At 39.2% G+C, this 24,537-nt stretch overlaps 1 protein-coding gene across 8 annotated transcripts in view; it reads left to right on the forward strand.

Moving 5' to 3' along the window:
• Positions 1-24,537, forward strand: part of STARD13 (StAR related lipid transfer domain containing 13) — a 286,278-nt gene that overhangs the window by 219,410 nt on the left and 42,331 nt on the right. Inside the window, exon 1 of one of the 8 annotated variants that reach the window (XM_041416104.1) lies at positions 15,973-16,079. The exons of the other annotated variants lie outside the window; for them this stretch is intronic. The gene's annotated coding sequence lies outside the window, so the exon portion shown is untranslated. Of the gene's footprint in view, positions 1-15,972; positions 16,080-24,537 lie in introns of those variants that run through there. 8 annotated transcript variants of the gene reach the window in all.

Consider the following 24,537-nt stretch of genomic DNA (forward strand, 5'->3'; position numbering starts at 1 on the left):
ATCCCTCCACTAGTGGCTAATGATCTGCATGAGCAGCTCTGTTGTATAAACTTGGTTTTCAAGAACATGTGCACCAGATAACCAGAAGAGGATGTGGTTGATAGAGGCACAATAATGTACACCTATCTTGTGCTTCTGAGCCACTGAATTCAAAATGTAGATTTATGTTAATACTTAGCACTTACATAGTGCATTTAATCTCCATAGGCCTGCAGGAACGTGTCTAATTTATATATACAAATTAATAGAGGTAATCACACATAGCAGTCAGTCTTTTCATCACTTAACCCAATGGGGAATGAAGACACTATTTTGTTTGGACTATAATTGCTTATACATATCTGAAAATACCATCCCATATTCTCAGTTCTTTGTAAAAAACACCATGGGTTTGCAGTTACAAGAATATTTCAGACAGCTGCATAATGAGTTGACTTCATTTTTTAGCTGAACTGAAAATTAGGAGGCAGATCTCAGTGGGATATCTCCAGAGGAGTTTTTCAGTGAACTTAGATGCTAAATGAGCTAAAGCAGCTCATTTTTAAAAATTGTTTGAAAACCATCTTTCAGAAAATAGAGTCTTGAAAGCCTGGTACTTGTAATGAGCATGCTTGCAGACCTCTAAGGCAGCAGTCAAACATCCTCATGCTTCATATTATTTATTTATTTATATTACACTTATATTGTCCACATGAACTTCCAGAGCAAATTCAGTGGACAGCTGCAGTTCTGCCTTGATTATTCATTCAGCCCTGGTTGCTATGGCATCCAAGTTCGGAAAGTATCTGCCAGCTCCAGGTGGCTGAGCACACAGGTGGGTGAAACATGAGCAGTAATTTAGGGAGCCATGAGGTGGTGTCCTGTGACCAGAAGGTATTGTCCATGGTTTCTGTAAAAAGGGACAAGAAGCTGTGAACATTTCTGGGACACCTGGGCTTTATTTAGCTACAGCAAAAGAAACAGCCTGTACCAGCAGCCTGCACATGTACTGAGAGGTTCTGGTGGTAAGCTATGAAATAATTTAATGCTCTATTAAATTAAACACAAAATCAGAGGTTAGAGGGGGCTGGCTGGTATCACCTGTAGTCTCACACTCAGTAACATCCCGCTCTGATTTGTTCCACTCAGATCACTGAGATTATAACAGTTGTTGAACAAGGCAGTAGAACTGAGCTTGCAGGTAAAAAACACATACAATGAGAATGGTAAGACCTGTAGAAAGAAAATCTTTTCTTATTTAGTCTTTGTACTCAGAGCTTGCCCCTTAAAGTCTGCATAATATAGTACAGATAAGATCTGCAAATTCAATTTTTTTTAGTCTAAACTATGTTCAAGATCAATATTCAAATGTTTTGATTGAGTTTTAACTCACATCCAATTGTCACTGTTTTAAATCACTTTTATAGCAAGAATAAATTTTCACTGAAAGCAGTTTTTTGCAACATTTCTTTTCCAGTTAAAAAAAGAAAGAACAAGAACAAAGACTACCAAACAAAATGCAACTTGTCTAAAATCTCATAAAAGCTCTTACACAAGAATCTATCAAGCCTGGGAAAATATGTGTTCTTTTGTAAAAACATATTTTTCCTTGAAGTCATTACTAGATTACAAAAGTTCACAAAACATATTGGTATGTGTATGTGTTTATGTAAGACAGACCTCTGTATTTCACTTTCTCATGTCATTGTTGCCTTGACAACTGTATTTTATTGATTAGTAGAATGTATGTAATTTGGTTCAGAGCTGCATCATCTTACAAGGTCATTTTTCATTGTGAGAAGTTGTTTCATTTTCTTATTCTCTGAGTAAAATTATTTTTCTGATATGAGAAATAATGTTCCTTTGATCCTTTTGGGGGTGTTCCTCTGGCTGTACTCAAAACCCAACAGAATTTGACAAATGCAAGCTGATAAAGTCATTAAATACATTTCTACTGATACATGCATTTCTTACTCGACTTCTTTGGCTGCATATGTTAACGCAGTATCTAATCTGTACCTCCACTGGTAACCAAGTGGAGACTCTATCTATGCAATTCCAGTTATTACATACCTTCAGAGTGCTTTTCCTCCAGAGATCTGAAGTTCCAAGTAGTAACACTTCTCAGGATCTCTTTGAACTAGATATTAATATAGAATTTATTTGACGCTTTGATAAGCTGTGATGTGAAAAGTTTCCCCCAAAGAGTAAATAGTACTGAGAATACCTCCTGGAATTGAACTCTTACACCCTTATTCTACCCATTGTGGGTTTGTCAGACCTATGGGTTAGTTCCTGACAGAGGACTGTATCGTTTAGCCAACCAGTTGTCCCATTGCCACTCCTATTTCTGTGAGTGCTGGTCAGGTTTATGAGAAGTTTTGGTCCTGACCTGAAGAACTTTCCTTTTCACACAAACTGAAGCAGGGGAGAGGATGGAAGGAGTAGGTGGATGCTGTGTCTCGGTTCAGATGGTGCAATGGACTGATTTTGTGCACAGCTGGAGGATTCACATATCTAGGTTTGCCAGATCTCCTCCTGCTTTGGTTTTGCTCTTTCCCCCTGTGTTTATTTGTCTCATGGTTTATGAGTATCACAGGAGCCAAGAGCAGTGAGGGTGTGCAGCTTCCTGGATGAAATCAGCCAGGGGCACAACAAGAAAAAAAATAGGCCAAGGAAAAGGAGGAGGAGTACAAATAATGGATGGGAAAGTAATGAAGGTCAGCCAGATGTTGATGTAAAAGCTGTCCTTTTTTTTATGTAGAACTGAAAGCATAGCCACCCCTACAGTCCTAATATTAACAATTTACAAATTGCAGCAGTGATTGTATTTAGATGTCATACAGAAGGTAAATTATGGGAATGAGTTGTCAACACACATAGGAAAACAAGTCTGAAAATCTCTAGCACTTTCTTTAAATATAATAGTTCCTGACAATTAAATATCCCATTGGTTGCTCTCTAAATATTTATCTTCAGTGAAATTGCAAGAAATCCACAGTCAGAGAAAACCCACACTCTTCTGTTCTCTGTTGTAAAGATTAAATTATGTTCTGCGTTTGAAAAAGCACTTGGTTCCTGGGTCTATTGTGTTGTATTTTTCTGGGTAATTTTGAAAAAAAGAAAGAGAAAAGTGTCTGCCATTGATGCCAAGCAGGGACAAAGGCACTGTTACTAGATTGCAGTTTTGGAGGTTGTTTACCATGCTAAGTCAGAGACCATAATGTAGAATAATGTTTTTAATCTTTTGGATTAAAACATTCAGCAACAGGTCTTCCTAGCAACAATGCCCCACCTAACACAAAGCCTCATTTTCTTGCAAGGATCCTGCAGTCTTACATGGATTTTTCTAGGTCAGTCATTGGCAGCAACAGCACTAATTTATTCCAGATGAAAGTCAGCCCCACTATAATTAGTAATAACATGGTATTTGTCTGAAAAATCAAGAAATAGTGGCATTTGCTAGAGAGACTATGTGTCTTGTGGAAAACCCACTTCATTTAATTCAACATTTAGGTACCTGGGGTTTAGCAGATGGTCCAGTAGATTTGTCCCAACTGCTTGTACAGTCTAACTGCTTCAGCAGCAGTTGCTTGCTGAAGATCTGAAGAGGAAGATCTGTTGCCCCTCTCCATCCATCCATCCATCCATCCATCCATCCATCCCCAAGGATGATTCAGTCTGCCTCATCCAAGTAAACACCTCTTCCACTGGGATTATAGAGGAACAATAGGAAATAAATGCTGGAAGCTCCATGCAGTTGGGTTTTACTCATTTGAAGATGGATGTGACTTATCTTCCTCTTGCATAATAGCCCAAGAATTAGAGCACTCCCCTCAGAGAGAGGCAGTCCCGGGCTCTACTTGTTCTGAGTGTGTTGAGCTCACATCTGCATTTAACTCAGAAGAGATAAATTCCTTCCTTCGTAGGATGACCATCCGTAAGTCTCCATGCTTTTGGTTTTTTATCCTTTCCTTTTCTGCCTGTCTGTGAGGACTGTAAGCTCTGTAAGGCACCAGCTAGTTTGTCATTAAATATTTGAGCATCACTGACTGTTGCAAGGTTCTGATTTTGGCTTTGTAGTGAAATATAAATGATGACAACAGTTGTGCAGATTTGTCTCTTCACACCACAAAAATGCTGAGGAAAAGCTTTGTTCTTGTGAATACATTACATAGTTTTGGCTGGTATGGATAAAATTTGGGCTTTGTACAGCCTTTCATTGTGAAATGGTTTGTGAAACAGTGGATGGGTCTGCAGAGATGTTGGATTTGATGTGTATTTGGGGAATTGCTGGTTGCTTGATGGTTTGATATGGCCATGATTATGTCCTCATTTTTTTTGTCTCTTCTAGAGACATTGATGCTGGAGCTTGGTAGATCTGTAGGACTGGGAAATATGATGCTTCAAGGTCCTTTCTTGCAAATTACTTTTAGGAGATTTTTTGGACCTAGGCAAGTATATACGTATCTCAGGGCAGGGGTAGGCTGCAGAGGTCCTACTCAGTGACACAGCCCCCCACTATCTTTTTCTCTTGGAGTTTCTAAAGAAGAAAGCAGTGGGAGGATGGGACAGATGGGGCTGAGAGCAGTGGGAGGACATTGTGCTGTGGGGACTTTTTGTGGTCACTCCTGCAACACTGGCGAGGAATGCAGCAGTGATGTGTTCCTCGTGTGAGTCATCCTGGAGCTGCCGAAAATTGGAACAGCCCATTACCCAGGAATGACTAGTGATTGACCTTTATTTCCATCTTAGACATTATTGTAAAATTGAGCTAAATGAATTTCTGCTTTCTGAGCTCTGACATCAGTGCAGCCTGATTTCCTACGAATTTGGATTCCTTTCCCTCACCTCACAGAAAACAAGTCTTTCCTCTCCTCCATGTCACTTCCCAGATCTCTCTCCCATCCCTTAAATATTTGCAAAAGAAGTGGTACAGACACTGATGCTGATACAGAATGTTGTGTACTCTGCAGCCAACTGTCTGCTGCTCCTCAGCATGCATAGTGGGTCACCCCGCAAATGCCTTTCCCTTACTGGAGTGCTAATTTGTATACCTTCCTCTGCTCAGCACCAGCTTTTCTAAACTGTAATATCTTTGGGACATGGCTCCTCCTGTCAGATTAGACTGAAACTGGCCAGTAAATTCTGAAATTGTTTTGGGGGGCAGGAGAGTGCCCCAGAGAGACAGATGGTATGAATATTATGTCTTTAAGAAGCAGTTGTACAAATATACTATAATTCATGCAGAAATTAAAACACTTATGAAGAAATTAGTGGGTGAAGCTCTTTGAGTTGTATTGTGAAGGAAGACATAAAAGGAATATATTTTTAGGTTTCATGTAAATGGTTTTAATTAGTATAGTGAAAAATTGTTGAGCAATTCAACAATAGAGTTGCTTCTCCATCATGAGGAGAATGTGGGACTTGCCCTACCTGTTCATCCCTAATGTGTTCCAGCCCAGTCAGTGATGAATTTGGTCTGAACTTATCAAGCATAGTACAGCTCACAGATTGTTAACATTATATCAGTACCTGACACCTATGAACTGACAGTTGTTTTGGTCATCTACTACTTTGCAACCTTTAAAAGTGGCAAACTATTAAAAGTGTTATCAACTGTGTGTGCTCATTTTATTAAATAACATTTAAGAGATAGATAAAGTCAGATTTGGAGGTCCGGAGTCTGCTTTTTTGAAAAAAATTCTAGCTATGGTTAGGATATAAAATTTTAGTTGGTGGCTAGTGCAGGTTTTTCCAGTAGAGAATTACTTGAGAAGGTGTGTGGCAGAATGCATCTAAATAACTTAAAATTTTTGTGTATTTATGGATGAAACAATTAATAAAAAATATTAAATAAATAAAGGTAAAACCCCACAGTAAAGCTATTTATTATATTTCAGTTAGGGATCTTCCACCTTAACAGTCCTGGGGTCTCATTTGTGATTCTGTCATTTCTCATTTTTTCATCTCCTGAAAGCAATATTTGCCTTAGGGGTAAGGTATCATTGTGACAAAAATGAGCTGGTGCTACTGATCTCATGGTTAATTGCTGTCCTTCAAGCAGCTCCCTTAGCATTCAGCCCTTAAGGCTGCTTTGGAAGGGGCTTTGCGTTTACCACAGATGCCGTAATGTCTTCCAAAATGATGGAGGAGAGCATTTTGCCCTTTTCATTTTGAGGCATCATAAAGTCTTGGAGACTTTTGAGGCCAATTGCCATATATGATTAAAAATTAATGAAACAGAACAATTGTACCTCATCCCCTTGACAGACACTTGAGTAAGAGCTTTTTCTAAGACTACTTTTCTAAATTATTCTTTTTGCATCTCTATTTTTCTCTTGTCTGACCACAATGACATCTTCCTTAGCATTAGAATTGGAAAACAATAGTAGAGGACATTTGAGGATTTTTTTCATGCAGTTCTCTGCAAGTTCTGTTTGGATTTTGTTAATCACACATAGGATGAACTATCAAGACAGACTGTAAACTGAAATATGGAACTGAGGTATTAAGTGAGGAAGGAGATCTGCTGCTGTTTAGTGCTACAGAAGGTGTCTTTGGTAAAGCTCACACTCAGTGTGTGCAAGTTGAAACATTTTCCAAAAATTAATCTGTTTTTTGGGATAAGCCTACACTGCCTTCCTTCAAAGCCAGTCTGTATTGGAAGAGATATTAAATATCATCATTTCTGTGTTCTACTACCTCAGCCTTCAAATATTCTAAAAGAAAGGAAGTAGAAAAGGGCAGGCAGTGGGGAGGAGTGCAGTCTCTGCATTGATGTTTTGGAAGATTATTGGGGAATATCAGTGCTCAGGCCCTGAGGTGGAAGAAAAACAATAATTTGACAAGAAATAATTAACTAATACTAATTAATGCTTCTTTACTACTTTACATGTGCTGCAGATTGCAGACACCAGCTAAATGTAGAGACTTGGTTATATAGAGAGAGATTTTGTTATTTGAATTCTGTCAATTTTTTAAAAGAGCTATAAATAAGCAACTATATATTTGACTGGATATCTTTCTTTGCCAAAGCAGAGAAACACAGCCATCATTGTCTGTGAACTATTCACAAGGTTTTAAATGCAAAATATTTTAGGGCTGAATCCTGATATTGTTATTGATACTAAACAGGAATGTACTCTTGAGGTTATTTATTAGTAGTGATAGTGTCTGGTGTTTGATAAAAATATTAATTCTGAAATATTGTTGTGGAGAGGTATTTATCACTGAGATTATAATTTAGGGATATTTTTTTTATTATTTGGAAGAACATACTCCTGGATGGTCAGACACACTTTTTGTTCCTTGTGCCCCGTGAGGGATAACCAGGGGCTACTTAGAAGACAGTGTTTGCCTGACAAAAATATTGCTCCCTTGAGAGCAGAGTTTCACGATAATCAATCTCATTATCATGGCATGAGTACACACAGTTACTCAAGAGTCATTGCAGCTACGTAGTTCCCCCCAACAGGATACTGTTAAATAAACAATGTTATTTGAGGAATTGGCAATTCCCTCTTCCATGCTTCACCCAAAGTATATTCTTAGCTTTTCATTCACTGTTATTTTTGCTTTCCTGGAATCTGCTCTTCTGCATTCTGAAACTGCACAGTTGTGCAGACCCCTGATCCAAACAAACCTGTGATAGTTTGGGGAGATCTGCACTTCTGTATTCATCAGAAGGAGCGAGGGTTAACGAGTCTGAGCACTGCAGGTGAGGTTATCATCCAGCACTTTTACACACCATGGAAAGCAGCATTGCATGAAATGGTGCCATTTCTGTGAGCAGGGTTGCAAATGTTGCTGAGATGCCAGCATGGCAGGAATATAAGATACTGCTTGCAAGAAAAGAAGAGAAGTTTATGGGGTTTCTGCTACAGGTGTGGCAATCCAGAGGTGGTTAAGTGCAAGGTCTGGAAAAGTAAGCAGCGTCTTCCAGGCACACACTGCTCAAGTTAATGTCTCCTCCTGAGAACAGAGCTGGAACTGTATCATCAAAACAGCAACTTCAGCAAAGAACTGTAAATTTGCCACCTAGCCAGTTTGAGACCAAAACAACCTGTTTAGTCAGGTGTATCTCAGAAATTGTCCTGCATCCAGGATTCCTCTAAGGAAGAATAAATATTAGTCCTGCAGGTTTTGACAGAGAGTGGATTAGATGAACTTTCCCTCTCCACTTTGGCCTTATTTTCCATGATTTATGGAAACCATCTTTCTTCTTAGATGGTTCTTAAAATTAAAATTAGCTAGGCCATCCTTGGGAGGAGAAAAAGCCAACTCTCTTTATTTTAATGTTTCTCAAACTGGTCATTCTACAGGATGTGGCTGCAGTTATTATCAGTCCCAGTACATGAGTCAGATGGTGGCATTATCAAGTTATTCCTAACTCTGTGTTTGCATAAGATCCAGTGAATAAAATGTGACTGACTTCACAGGCAGTGGAGTTCAATGTTTTCCTAAATTCAGTGGCAGAGCACATGGAGCAATGAAATTTGACAGAGATTCACTGAAATATCCTGAGCATTAGTGGGATAGCTGTGAAAACTAAGACAGTAAAAAACACAGTTGGAGAGCCAGAAGGAAAAGATACTTGTGAAAATAAAACCAAAAAGGAGCCCAGCAGTAAGGAATTCTCTATTTTGTTGAAAATACAGGAGAGATGAAGGATGTGTGGTTCTCTTTCAGATCTGCTTCTTACGTAAATAGTACAATGCATACCTTATGGCACAATCCAGCAAAGCAAGCATGGAATTAAATGTTAGACACATTTAGGTGCAATGATTTCAATGACAAAAATCTGTTGAAAATTTTCATCAGGAGAACAACCTTATTCCTTAAGACAGTGTGAAACTGCACAGTTGGACCCCTTACAACAGAGTTTAAATTTGTCTTTTCCTCAGAAGAAAATTACTTTACATGTATCCTTTGATTGTGATCTAGGTTACAGGAATATACTGCTGTAAAAATATAGCATTACTGGAATTTTCCAAGTCCCAGAATAATTTAGTGTCCAAATACATACTTTATCTGATTTATGGCTTCACAGCCATGTCTAAGCCAGTAGTGCCAAATAAAATTTTCTTTACTGTGATATGTATGCTGCTCTTTTTAAGGTATTTGGAATGTTGTCTAACATTTAAATTAAGCAAAAGTTTCCTTCTAAAAATATTCAGCTACAGTTGTATTTTTAACATGCAATTTCATCTTTTACATTTTTAAAGTGTAACTTCATTTCTTACAATATCAGTGCTTAAACATATCTATGATATGCTTAACGAAATCAAGGACCCAATACATGCAAAAAACATGAAGTTATGTCCTACAAGGGGGGTTATTTTCTTAAAATTATTGTGAAAGTACCTTTCTGTACTTCAATAATTTACTAATTTCATTCAATGAATATCTCTCAAGAGAGCAATCAAACAAAAAAAAATAAGAGTGAATTTGCCCTCCACTTCCCATATATGAGTAGGTTCCCGACACCTATGTAGAAATGTGTAATTGAAATAACATTTGCATAAATTCCATTTAGTAAGGATGCATTAGCTGATGCCAGTGAATGTGAGGACACTTAATCAAACAGTAAATAGCAATGCATGTCTAAGCATTGATCAATTAATGCAGACATTGTCAGAAGAATTAAATAGATCATGATGTCCTTTTGTTCTTTCTCTTTAATATAATATGCTGTTGCTTTCTAAATCTCCTCAAGGTCTTTAATAAAGAAAGATCTCTTCACTTAATTTCAACAGCTGCATAATTGGGGTGCTAAATCATCCTCACAGTGTAATCAAAATGATTCTACTGTGTAACAATTCTCTGGGTTTTCTACTTAGTTTAGAGCAGAAGGAAGAGATTTTGGCAATTGCAATCTCTTGTATTACCTTAAAAGTCAAGCATTGATCGTTATAATACAATAGTTATATTGCAGAAAATCTCCAGGTCACTTGTATATAAACATAATTCAAAATTCAGAATAACCACTGTGTACCACAGGTATAGTTCCAGTGTAGGAAAATCTGATGCACAAAGACAGTTTAACAGAATTATAGGATTTGGTTTGCCAGAATCAAATCACAAACCAGCATCAAAATCTGGAAAAACAATAATCACTAAATCTGACACCCAATCATGACTTTAGCTACACAGAATGCATCAAATAACTACCTGAACTCTGGACTCTGTTTATAAAAAGTCACAGCATCTGTGCACCAGCACTTTCCATGCTTAATGGGAAGGTGATAGCAGTGACTGTGAAACTGAGGCTTTGTTCACAAGGTGCCCCATGCAGAGATGGGATCCAAGAGGGAGACCCCAAACTGGGATCTCACCACCTCCTGCCCTTCCCTGTCTGCTGGTCAGTCTCTTGGCCTTAACCCCACAAGTGCCAATTGATATATTTGTTCTGGTTTCAGATATTTCTGCTTGAAGACAGTGAAGTTTCCTTTATCCTAGGAAATTCTGAGAAAAGGGCAGTGATCCCAACACCTCTATGATTTCAGCCTTTGGTCAATGCTATGGTTGCTAGTATACACATCAACTGAATCAGATTTCCTGGATTTATTCTAAGAAGCAGCAGTGGGACTCCAACTTAAAATCATATGCTAAGTAGGAGGGATTTCAGTTAATGTTATCCCTTGGAGTTATGCTGAGCTGCTAATTCAAGTGCCCAGCGCATGGTAGCGTTTCTGTAGTGCCACTCTGCAAAAGAGCAGCTCAGCTTAGCAGTGGTGCAGAGAGGTACATGGAAGTTCAGCCAAGCCAGGTGGCTTGTGGCCACTGCAGCATCCTCCTGGAAATGACCTGCCCATGCTCTGAGAACATTTTTCCTGCAAACAGGCTATATGCTAATTTCTTTATACACCCTCAATTTCCATTGTATAATAGCACTAATGACCTTGACAGAAAGTGTTTCCTAGGGATTAATAGCCATTTGAGATTTAATGACCTGAGGCTATGCCTCAGGCCATCAACTCCTTCAAGCTGCTCATTAAATTCTTAGGGTACACAGTCTGCTTCAATCATTTCTACTTAAGCATTTGCTCAGTGTCACCTAATAACAATATTCTCCCTGGGTTATTTCCTCTTCAGAGGCCCTGGAAATGTGTTCTTCCTTAAGACTTTTGGGAAAATAACTCATCATTAATTTTTTAGGTGATTTGTGTTTCAAGTCAGAGCATTTACTCAGGCTGTCACTGAGCTTTTAGTGTGAGGAACTCAGTAAAAGTGAGACAGTTAAATTCATAAATTACACCTTGAAATATAAACTATTTGTTCTAGTTGCTTACAATCTCATAATATAAATCAAGAGCCAGTAGCCTCCAGCATCCAAATACTGGTGGTTCAGCCAAAGGTAACTTCTTTGAGAGGTGATTTTGGACAGGCTACCACTTTCTAGCAAAGACTGGCTTCATACTGGCTTTAAAAGACACCCCAAATTCAGATCTGTGCAGAAGGAACAATATAGAGCAGTGCTGCTTATTGGAGGAGAAATGCTCCAACAAGGCAATTTCTCACTGATGAAATCATAAGTCAAAGATGGTGTATTGTCCCATGTTATGGTACATGCTTGTGAAGGGTGAACTTGTTTTTCTGTTGAAGATTTTTCATTTAAGGGAACATTCCTCCCTCATTCAGATGGCACCAAGCACAATTGGATCTTAGTTAAATCTGCTGCTGTGGTGTTACATCGTGTTCCCTGTTTATTTGTGTAAGAGTGCGGCACAGCATGCCAAATAGGCATGGCACAAACAAATTGCTGTTACAAGTTTCTTCCCAGAGTTTCAAAACTGAGAGAGAAGAAAATGCTTGAGGAAGAAGGCAATCAGCAACAGTTGTGGGAAGCTGATACATGAAGCATGGTGCAGAATGATGTGTCTACAAATCAGTCATATTGTCTTCACATCAATTACAAGAATCTTCTGGTGAGGCTCTGCCAGGATCACATTCTCACATTAGTCCCTGTTGTGCACTGAGCAATCAGTTCCCTTGTTATGTCTGGGGAGAACTAGGAACAGGGCTCTTAGGAATCTGGAACGTGGAGATGCCTACCCCTCTGTCTGGGAACATCTGCCCTCAACCTTTATTTTAACTTGGAACCAGCCCTGTGCTTTGAGCTAACATCTTTGTCCAGAGGCTGACCACATATTCAGGGAAAGAAAAGCATTTTGCTGGCAAATTCTAAAAGTTTAAAGTGCTGGGAGTTGTTTATAAGCTTCAGATAGTTCATCTTATAAAACAATTAAGAAAACCTGGATACCAAGAACGTATTGTATCAATTGCAGTGGGGGGGATTCTTGATAACAGAAGCTTAATTCTAGTGAGATATACATATAACACATGTATACATACATATATATGGAATATATACGTAGAGATACATATGGAATCCAGCAGATGAATTGTTCATCAATGAGGCATTGTGGTGACTAGAGGGTGAACAACGTAAGTACTTACTTGGTTGTTTATGTTTCAGATTAGTGGATTTTGAGGTCAGGTAGCTAATCCCATGATATGCTTTGTGTGGGAAATACATGCTGTTTGTGGTAAACACAGAGCACCTACACAGGAATGTTTCTACATAAATCTCAAATCCCATTGCAAACATGGATACAGATCACCACACCACCACTGCAAATGGTGAATATCAGGTGCAAGTGAGTGAAATTGGGGACCTCAAGTCACACTGTACATTAGCAGGATGTACCTCACAGAAGAATCTCACTGGAAATGTCTTTAGCTTTATCTGCCTGTACGTCCCCTATTCTCTGTATTGACGATGGAGAAGAATGAGCTCTTTCTGTGCACAAGCCATTTTACCTCTTCCACACATTAAAGGAAATATTTTAAAGGAAGTACCTCCTTCTCTCCCTAGCCTTCAGTAGCACCTAGGATTAATAGTTCCAATGCAGCTGCAGATAGGTAAGATGATTTCCATCCTTTATATCTGAAAATCCCCATGAATGTTAATAAATGTTCTGCATGCATGATGGAAGGCAGGTCATCTAGATATTCAAGTTCTGACATGTCCTATTGAAGGCTGTTCTATAAAACCAGCCCCTCTGCTGAGACCATTACTGTTGTGTGGAACACCCGGGCGTGCCACTGAGCCAGCTCTGCTTCTTCTGGCTGCTGTTGGTTTGAAACAAGCATGCTGGATCATTCCCATGTAGATTTTAGGTGTAGGAATACAGCTCTGGTTGGAATTTCCTCTCTAAAGTGTATTGGGAATTCAAATGAGAGCCAGATGAGTTTTTTCCTGTTCATTTAGAAGAAAAATGCAAAACATCATGAGAAACTTTAAAACTCCAACACTCCCTGAAAGTCCTCACCACAATAACATTTTCTTGAAAATGTGCTTTCCAGTGGGATTTGAGCTTGCAGGTGATAAGCGTTCATTATGTTTTTCTACCCCCAATGAGGAAAGGCCAGATTGGTAAACAATGAATGAAGGAAATTCTTTGAAATACATCTAAAAAATAGGAGCTTTGTAGTCTCAGTTTTGAGGCTACTTTTAGCAACCTCAAACTGGCTTTGGCTTGGAGTTATGGAAAGATTAATGAAAGCCCCAGCTCTCTTCCCAAAATCAGTGTCAGCCAATGCAGCAACACAATTATAATTTTCACCTTTTGGCAGTGCTGCCTTCCCAGTGCTGCACATCCTCCAGGTAAAGCAGGTAAAGCAGTGGCTTCCAGGCTGATTTGTTTGGGTTATTGTTTGTCTTTAAAGATGGAGCTGTGCCAGAAAATACCGAACTGTTATTTTCAGTACCCCAATGTGATTCCTTAGCAATAAGTAAGCTTTCAGAGCCTAATGCCATGGCCACAGAATACTGTGGGTAATGGGTTTCTAACTACCATTACAGTGTAAAAAAACACTGCAAAATGCAAAGCATCAGGCAAAACATCATGAGAAATTTTAAAACCCCAACACTCCCTGCCAAACATATCCCATCTCCTAAATCAAAATACCTTTATAATGTCTTCAGTTTCAACCAATGGTTTCAGAGCAATATGTGGGCTCTAAGGTGGTTATTTGCTGTCTTTAAGTGCCATTTGCTGGGATTTCATATTCAGATTTAGTCTTCTCCTTTCAAAAATTGAGCTGGGCATTTTTTTATTGTAAAATCTGTAGGAGAGTCCATCTTTCATAGGCAGCTGCCTGCTTTCTGCTTCTGTTTCTGTCTGGAGAATAACTTATCTCATCATACTGCTGGCATATCTAAGGCTACACCCTGCCAAAATCTGAAAGTGAAATAAACCATCAAAAAATGTCAGATTCTTAAAAGTGCAGACCAAGGTCAAGTCTAGAAAAAAAAATATGCTTGGAAAAAATAGTTTCCTTCAAAGCACACACAACCAAATTTCAATCTTTGTGTTTATCAGCATATCTGTATGTCATTATTGTAGCTCTGGACAGCCAAAAATGTCTCACGTCCTCAGCACATACTTTCATTCTCCTGGCCTTGAGGGGACATAAACCCAGGGCAACCCTGGAATCCTGTACTTCATGGAGCACATCTGGAGATGGGGAAGGGCTGATCCCAGAGGCAGTGTAGCAGCTGGCAGGAGCTTCCCTGTGGAGCAGGTCTGAGTAGCTCTGTGCCCCTGGGGACAGCTCCCACCTTGCGCTCAAGGTGACTTCCAAAGGAGGGATGTGTCCTCGCGCACTCCTTTGGCACAAGGGCAGCTGTTGTTGTTCAGAGACTTCTCAAGGACTGAATGCAAATTTGGTCAAAACAAATTGAACCTCAGGCCCCAAGATTTTGAATAGCAGCCATCTCTCATCTCTTCTTTAAACAGGGTGTTTTAATGCTTTGCAGAATTACAGAGTGAGGCATGCTGCCTTCCATCTCCTTAATCCTCTGTAAATTTACTTCTAACAGCTACTGCCAAAATACAGTATGGCACTTGCACAGCACATGCTTCTTCAGTGATGAGCACAAAGCAGCTTCTGTTTAGAAGGAATATGTTGCAAGCCCATGAGTGACACATTGTGAGTGTTGAAGATTATGAAACATACTCTGAAACTGAGCAAGCCATAAACACTTCATTTTTCAGAAATAGTCACATTACCTCTGTCATTCTGCTTGGCAAGTGTGTGTGTGCAGGCTTGGTGCATCCACGTACCACACGTTGAACAGGCACCAAGTGTTAAACCCGTGGTGTGCCAGCCACACTGTGGAATTCAGAGGAAATATTTCAAATATGCCCTTCAGCACTCTTCTCAGTTTTTTATAAAAACCCACGGTCTTTATTTGTTTATTTTCTCTTTGCTGGCCTCTCTCTTGGACTAAACTGACCTTAAATCATAGCATGGACTTATATTCATTGATCTCCTGGCAAATGCTCTCTAATTGATGCAGAATCAGGTCATGGCATAAGGCAACTTCTGACTCTGGGTAATATCTGCTGGAAAAGCAAGTGTTTTGTGTCTGTCTGTGGGCAGACTAAAAAAATATCTCCAGTTTAAGAGGCCACTGGTTTGTGGGAAAAGAAGACAAGCTCATGCAAGGTAACTATGTGGCCCTCATGGATTTGGAGCATATTTTGAGCATAGTACACGCTTCAGCATATGTAGTCTAACAATTTTGCTTCCTAAGGAGGGAAGAATAATTTTTCCATTTTTAAACTGAAGTGTAAGCATTAAGCGATGTGTCTCCTTTCCCACTGAAAGTCTAGCTGGGCAAGGGATTAGTCATTTACTTTCCAAATATCTAGCTGCTAGCACTGTCTAGAGACCAAACCATCTTTGCCCACAGTCAGACCAGTAATGATTCAGACAAGTGGGAATGTGCTCTCCAGCAGTCAGAGCAAAGGGACTCCATCCATGAGATGGTAACTGACATCATCCAAGTGACTTCCCATTAACTATGGGAAGATTAAGAAATAGTTGAAACTCATCCAGCAAGTTAAAAGTGACAGGGTCTGTATTTCACTGACATTTGCAGAGCCAACCCTTCTGTATTCCCTCCTGTTATCCAGCAAGAGACATTGACATGAAAATAGGAGGCTTGTGCTTCTTTGGTAGCTTTGGTGTCTCCTGACGGGTACCCCACAGATCCACTCCCTGGCACCAGCAGGGAGCAAGCACTGGTAGGTCTCCAGCCTTCCTGTTTTCTCCTTCCAGGCTAATATATGGAACATAGCTGAAGGCTGGGGTCTGGCTTTATAGAGTGATAACTGCAAACATCTTACTTATCTAAGCTCTTTCATGCTATTTGATAAAAGAGCAATTTATGTCTTTCCTGCTTGTTGCTAAAAATAAGAGGAAAAAAGTGTAGAGAGTTGTTAGTCCTGGGTGGTGTGCTAATTAGCTCTTTGCTAACTCTGCTTCATTGCTGGCAATGATTATTGTCAAGTAATTAGAGGGTTGCTATGAATCTGGCTCCCGTTTGCTCTGCAGTGTAACAGGGGTAAGGAAATGAGAAGTGTCAGTACTATGGATACCCAGTGTTACTTCTGCCATAGCAGAATTTCCTGTTATAAGAAACAGTTATTTTGGACAATGGTTTATTGGATGGAAACAGGCCTAGGTGAGCTGCAGAATGGAAAATCAGTATTTTTGTTACATTAAAAGTCTGCTCTCCACTTGGAGGAGAACATAAAACTCCCACGGCCTTCCATTTAAAAATGTATGGAAAGGAAACTAAGGGCTTCAGCCAAAAGTCTAAAAATAATAACTGTACCATCATAGCCAAGTTGTCTGTTCCTTCTTTCCGCCAGTGTGAATGAATAAATGTTTATGAACAGCTATCATGAAAGGATTGTTTTAGCCTGTTTTCTGTGTGTTGCTCTGTAGTCATATGGACTGCAGCTTTCATTGTAAAGGGGAATGAACAAAAAAAAAAAAAAGAATCTAATTATTTGTGTGAAGAAAAATCATGGAAGTTTGTTAGTTCACATGTCCAAAACATTTGAGTTCGTTGGTAAAACTATTGGCTCTGTATCATCCCTTTGGATATTCAAAAAACATTTAGATATATATGTGCTGGAGTACACAAAAATGTCTGCAGCCACCTGGTAGTAGAAGACAGGGCTGGGTAAATCATAGTTCAGTGTGCTTGAGGAGGCAAATGAGAGTTAAATGTTATGAACATATTTGAAAATCTTCACCCTAGCAGTTCAGAAATTTAAATATCCTTAAAATTCCTGCCCTGGACATTGAAAGTTGTCTGTATCTATTCAGTAAAATAAAATTTCCATCACATGATGGATGATGGAAACTGAACAGCTGTCTGAGCAGTAGCTCTACTGCTCTAAAAAAGAACCTTAATTTGACTTTCCCACGTTAATACTGTTTACATGTTAGAGAAAATTGTTTGAAAGGCACTTTTGTAAAAATGGGTGCTTTTGTGAAAACAGAGTGAGGAAAGATGTTCTTTTTTTAGTAGGTGAGTAATTGTTTCCTTTAATCTCTTTGTTTTTTCTCATGACTCTACAAAGATCAGCACACAGCCGTGTAATTAGTGGCTCTGGACTAGATCATGCTGAAACACCCACTGGTGCGACACCACTGTTCTTACGGCACTGAATAGGCAAAGCAAAGGGTAAAATTTAGTTCACAATAACATCTTTCTGTAAGCATATGTTATTTCTTTCATCACTGAAATAATTTAAAAAGTTAGTTGAACCATCAAACAATGGAGGTCATCTGGCCCGGCCCCTGCTTATGGTAGAGCCAGCTTACCACGTCACATCTGGCACTGCCACAGGATCAGTCCAGCTCCAAAAAGGAAGGTATTCCAAGTTCAGTATGTCCAATAAAAGAAAATAATAATTTGCATGGTGTATTAATCTATTGATTTTTCATTTCCAAATAGAGTCATAAAAGACATAATGGTAGCTTTCTTTAGTAATATTCTTACAGAAAATAGCAGCTGGAATAAAGCAATAAGCAGATATGGGTGTTTGATCCTCTCAGAAATAATCATAATTAAACAGTAGCTATCCACAAATAAAGTTAACCTTCATTTTATAAATGATTTTTCACTACAGTCTCGAGGCATGATAAGATGTTAATAATGTTGATATACTTCAATGGCAACAATAGTGGTATGGTTGTGAATTAGAAAAAGACATCTGGGTTTGTAGGTACAGGTCTTGCCTGTACTTTCAGGCTAATGTCAGCCCTCCTGTTCCTGAATTTTAAATAGATGACAGTTTCTTACAAACTGTGTGAATAAGTCACCGTCTGCTGTTTGGGGTTCTTTTTCAGAAGAAATACACAGGACAACTTTCTCTATAGGCCCTTGCACGTAAAGAGGTAATGAGGAAACAGTGGGATCTAAAACCAGATCTGCTTGTAGTGTTAATCAGCTGATAGCAGCAGATAACACTGATAGCACCAGGTGAGAGCTCAGCATTCTGCATTGCATTCACTCTACACAAGACATGAATTTGGACCTCAGCTTTGAATATATGAACTCTGCTCTATGTGCTGTGTTTTATCAATGTTCCTTGCACTACAAATTACTCATCTCACACAGAACTGCAAAAGAAAGTGTTTTAATCTTAATTTTTGATAAACAACAACAGCAAAGTCTTTTTTATTAATACATCAAAGTATTATCTCCAAGGGGAGTTACTTTCATATTAATGTTCAGTGTTTAATATAAATTCACAGCATGAAGACCACCTGAGATGGGTAGAATTTCTCTGATGTATATCTGATTGCCCATATGTAATTTGAACATCTACAGAACATGAAGGGCATAATCAAAGAATAATTAATATGTTGATAAGGAATTACGTTTTGTTCTACTTATCTGCGTAATTCAGAGAGAAAGTTTATGATGACAACATCTGTCTTTTGGGGTATTGTTTACATTTTCATTCAAATTATGACATGAAGCATTCTCTGCATTCCATAGTGCCTTTCATCTGCCGAGCTCCAATTACTGTCTGACCAATTAACTTCAGTATTGCACACATGCAAACCACGTTGGGTATTGTGGGAAATCTAAGCAAGGCCTTGAAGTCTGAAACTTGACCTCCAGTTTAGGATACTGAGCTTGAAAATCCTGATTTCCAGAGACATTAAATCTTTGTATTTAATTGGAGTTATGAATACACATGAGAGTCAAAACTAATGGTCAGACCAGCACTACATCCTCTTGGGAGCCCTCTGAATGTCAGGGCACTCCAGAGACATCTTGTATGCTGCCTGAGTTCAGGCTGTCTGGAAGTCTCCCCTAGCCTTGCAAGAGATGACATTTTTCAAAACCTTGCAAGGGCAGAGGATGGCTGAAAGCTACATGTAGTGGGATCTATCTGCTGCATCCAAATTCAAACCAGATCTCAAGGGCAAAGCACCAGACAAAGCACCTTGGGCATTTTATGTGCAGTGAAGAAACACACCTTGTGTACAGACTGAAGAATTTACTGCTCTAGTGATTAAAGTATTAGCAATCTAATAAAAGAGTTGGTCCAGCTACAATGATAATAGTACTTATAATTCCAAGTATAAAGTTACGGCAAGTTTCCAAGTAGTGGCAGAGTTGGAAGTGATACATATATACTTCCTATTAGCTGTTCCTCTCCTTGGTATTGTTCTTACCTTTCCTGTGACTTTCTGGGTTCAAAAATCAATAGTGATAGTTTTCCTCAAGATGAAAAGAGGAGCTTACAGTGAGTCTTCATCTGAAATTCTTCAATAAGGAAAGTATGATCTTGCTGATGGAGATATCTTCCTCCTTACTGTTGGGTCAGATCAGAGTTATTTTTACACACTTCTTGAAATAGTCAGACTCACTGAATGGTTGAGGTAGGAAAGCACATCTGGAGGTCATCTTGTCCAACCCAGTTGCTCAAGTAAGGCCACCTACAGCCAGCTGTGTCCAGGTGGCTTTTGAAAATCTCCAAGGATGAAGCCTCCACCATGTTCCTCCCTGAGGAACATGTACCAGTGCTTGGTTACCCTTACAGGAAATAAGTGTTTCATGATGTACAGAGCCTTCTGTGTGTCAGTGTGTGCCCATTGCCTGTCACTGGGCTCCACTGAGAACATCCTGGCTCTGCCCTCTTTGCACCCTCCCTTCAGATATTTATCCAGATAAGATTCCACGGAGGCTTCTCTTCCCCACACTGAACAGTCACAGCTCTCTCAAGCCTTTCTTCATCTCTCAGATGCTCCAGGCTCTTAACTGTCTTTGTAGCCCTGTGCTGGATTCACTCCAGTAAATCGATATTTTGCTTTTACTGGGGAACCCATAACTGGATGCAGCGCACCAGATATGGCCTCACCAGTGGTCAGAAGAGGGGAAGAATCACCTCCCTTCACCTTCTGTCACCCTTCCTAGTGCAGCCCAGTGTGCTGTCTGCCTTCCTTGGCAGAAGGGCACATGGCTGCTTTGTGTTCTGTTGGTGTCCACCAGGCACCAGGTGGTTTTCTGCAAACCTGCTTTGTAGTTTTTGGGCTCTTCAACTCTTCAACAATAGTGATTCAGTAGAAGATACATGACAAGAATATATAACATACATATACAGCATGAATAGGTACATACAGCTGCAGTTTCACTGACTACTCATTAATAATGTCTGTAGGTACTGGACTAGCAATGGTGCATTGCAAAAATCGTTTTATAACACATCCAGGGAGCAAGAAGTTTTCTAAAAACCAGCTGGACATGGTATTGCCCTTTCAGTGTGAGCTCAGCAGCTATTCCAATCTTCAGGCCACTCTTTGGTCCATAATACATTGAGGTTTAAATGCTGCCTAGATCTCTTAGCTTGGGAACCCAAAGGCATGAACTTGTAAAAGAAGAGTCTGTTTTCAAAATTAGTTCCACAGTGACTCTAGGAGTCACCAGAAGTTTTGAAATAGATCCAAAGGGATGGGATTGTTACCTCTTCTCTACCTATTTGAGAGTGTTTCTTCCACATTAAAAATAGTATATACTTTATATTAGAGTCTTTAAAGAGTCACGTTTTCCAGACCATTATCCAAATATGTTTTTCAGTGGGCATACAGTGCTCATGTATAAGAGCTCTGTTAATTCTCAAGTCAGCACTTCTCAGCTTTTGAATGACAGGGCAAATAGGTGGGATGGGCAGTGTTGTACTGAAGAGTAGGTGGGTGGTACTCTGTCCTCCAAGTCTATACGAAGCCAAGACTCATGGGAGCTGTCAGAAGGCAAGAAAAAGAATATAAATCCTAATGGGGAAGGAGGAGGTTGTGAAGGGAACCAAGTTCTTAATCACTTTTGTCCATTAGCAATACCACAGTATTTTTCTGAAGACTAAAGGGAGGAGAGCCTGATGTCCTTATCAGCTCTCTCTCTCTCTCTCTCTCTCTCTCTATTTATATATATATATATATATATAAAATGCAAATTTATTCTATCTCATAAATCCTGTTAGTGGTTTCAGCTGGGTGAAGTAGTCTCCTTGTTTCTTGTCATAAACTGCTGCAGCATTCTTTTGTGCAGCTGCCACATTTCATCCTAATGCAGCTGCATTTCACCCAGGGATGAAGTGATCCCTATATATAACTTTCTCTTCAGTTTTTATAACCATTTAAAGGGCCTCAAGATGAGATGTGAGCTGCAAGCTATAGTTTTATTAGTTTCATCACAAAGTGCTGCATTGTACAAATCAATTGTAAGCTAAGAAAAGTGGCTTTGAAGTGATGCTTGAAGATAGAGATTTTTTTGGGTTAGGAGGGATCTAAAATTCCTTTCAGGAATTTAAAGGAAGATGGCAAAAAATGGGAGACAAATTAGTGTGAAATAAGGTTGTATAAGCTGAGTGGGCATGTGGGACAGTGGGTAGCAAAGATGTCAGAGAAATGAATGACAGAAAGTTAGTTTTAAGTGGCTTCAGAGTAGGAGGCATGGAAAAGAAAGGAGAACAGGAAATCAGCAGTAAGTGGGAATTATGATGATGATGATAAGGAGCAACCAAAAATCTCAATGCTCAACTGGGGACCTGAATCTCTTGTTTTTATCACATTACTGGACCATATAACATGGATGGGATTTTCAGCATTGGTTGGGTCTGTTAAACACCTTCGCAGTGTTACTAATGTTATGTCTGAAATGTTCAAATGTTTAAACCACTTGATGTCCAAATCTCATTGCATTCTTATGTTTAGATGCCTGGTTGTGCTGTACACCCTGTTACCAGGAGTTCCTTGGAAGTCTATATAATGGGAGAATTCCTCAGGGAGTCGATTTTATGCTAGACTTTCAGGGACAGTAATGGCTGCCTGATAGAGTGGCTAATTGCTCTGAAGTAGGAGTCCCTCAGGACACTTCCTAAGGTCTTTATTGTGTCCCTGCATGCCTGCTCTCTTGGTGTGCTGGCTGCTTCGGTGGCCCCTGCAAGTCACCTCTCAGCTTAAAGAGCATGTGGAGTGTAGCACATTGCGCAAAGGTCTCTCCTGCACTGCAAACATGGATTTCCCTGTTGCTGTTTCACAGTCACCTTCTTGTTATTTGCATGAGGAAACTCATTGCATTGTACCCCTAGCTCTGATGATACCTAGCTGTAAAATATACTAATACAGACACTGTTCCCAGACCTGTAAGGTTTTGTGCTTGATGAACCTTCTATAAATCTCAGATCTACCAGTTTTACCAGTATCCCATTAATTTGGGAAAGGAATTCAGCATAATCCTTTCACTGAAGGGGGACATAGCTTCCTAACTCCTTGCTGGAGTAAGACACCTTTTTTTCTTAGGAAATGCAGCCTTGCTGAAGATAAAAAGCTGATGAGAAGTCTCCCAGATGGCCTGTACAGAATTTGGTTTCAGTAGAGAACAAAACAATTGTTGTAGTCATTGAAAGAAACATTTAATACAGTCCCAGACAATGTATGAGTAAGAGAAGTGTAAGTAGCTCAGAAGGAAAAGCTGTATAAGCTGATCATCTAACCAGGAAAAAGCCTTTTCATAACACTGTCTTTAGCTTGGTTTCATTTATTCCTTTCTGGAGAATTCTTCTCCAAATCTGTGGTGGTAGCAGTGAGTAGTCAGATAAGAATCCAACTCCAACTCCTCTGCTGATACCAGTGTCATGTGACAATATCAGTTCAGATTGCCTTCCTTCTTTTTTATTCCTTATTTTTATTAATCTCCCTGCTTTTGTGCTGTGTGTAGAGTGAATAGTACTTCCCAATTTCCTATTTTTGCATTACCCCTGATTTTATACCTCTTTAGCATAACCCTTGCTTATTCATCTGCTCTCCAAGGTAAACAGTCACACTCTTTTAATCTCTCAGCATACAAGATTTTTTTTTTCATGTTCATAAATAATCAGGCTTCTCACTTTCAACCTCTCTAAGAAGTCACAGCATGAATGGACACATTTGACTATTACTCACCAAGACTAAAGAATTACACATAAAGGAACTACTCATGAAAGATCTTTTTCTATTGACATTTAAATTGTATTCAGCCACAGTAGTTTTAAAGGTCCGTATTTTATTGTAATATTACTAGTACCACAATATTCCACGAAAGGTTTAGGACTATTAAAATAACACTGTGACAGTTTTATTTGTCCCTTCCTTGCAAAACATAACCTTGTCTCTAACACTAATTATATGGCATGATATAAAATGATTCCAATGAAATTCTACTTTTGAAAACCTTATTATCGGGATTTATTGATGCGTGTGCACTATAGTGCAGTAAAACATATAAATTCATGGTATGCTTATGGTTTATTTTATTTATTACATACTTGTACTATAAATGGTAATTTTACAGCTGGATGGTAAAATTGCTGTTGCGTTATTATTGGAATTATTCTGGAAAAGTCCTACAGAGTGGATGGGAATGGGGTAAATCATTAAGCCTCTACCTAAAAGCATGAAAGGTTACTGAAAATTGTATCTGTCTTTATTAAATTGCACGGGGATTTTCCTTAGGGAATATGACAAGTTTTTAATTTTTCCATGCTCTACACCAACTGCTTGCATTAGCGAAGTGAAATGATAATACAGCAATTAAGGCATTAACCTGCTCCTTGCAAGCTGTAGATCATGGCATCACAAAATCATAGAATGGGGTGGGTTGGAGGGGACCTTAAGGTTACAGCCCCCCTGCAGTGGGTAGGCAGGGACACCTTTCACTAGACCAGGTTGCTCACATGTGAGCCCTGGTTTTGCCATGAATTTCCTACATGAGTTGAAAAGTCATCTTTTCTCATATTCACAAATATATTCATGTTCTTTCCAATTTAGCATCCTTACACCCTACTGTAATGTAATTTCAGAGCTCTGAAGAAGCTTTGCAAATGCCATTTAGTGGAAACCTATCAGCCTTTAGTGGTACATCGTAGCTGAGGGATGGTAAAGTGATGCATTTCAGTATCAGAAATTTGGAATTTGGATTGTCCAGACTAGATTTCTAAGGGTAACTGAGGAGTGGCATAACCCTATTTTTATGGCCAGATAAGTGTCAGGCATCTAATTCCCATCAACCTCACCTCTAACTTGTTTATGTACTTCTGAACTGCTTTATATCCCCATCTTTGAAATAAGAAGAGTAACATAGATAAATATCCTAAAGACTGTGAGATAGAGAGCCAGGAGAGTAATGGCAGCCAT

This window comes from Onychostruthus taczanowskii, unplaced genomic scaffold, assembly GCF_017590055.1.
Source record: "Onychostruthus taczanowskii isolate IOZ18803 unplaced genomic scaffold, ASM1759005v1 scaffold50, whole genome shotgun sequence".
NCBI lineage: Eukaryota > Metazoa > Chordata > Aves > Passeriformes > Passeridae > Onychostruthus > Onychostruthus taczanowskii.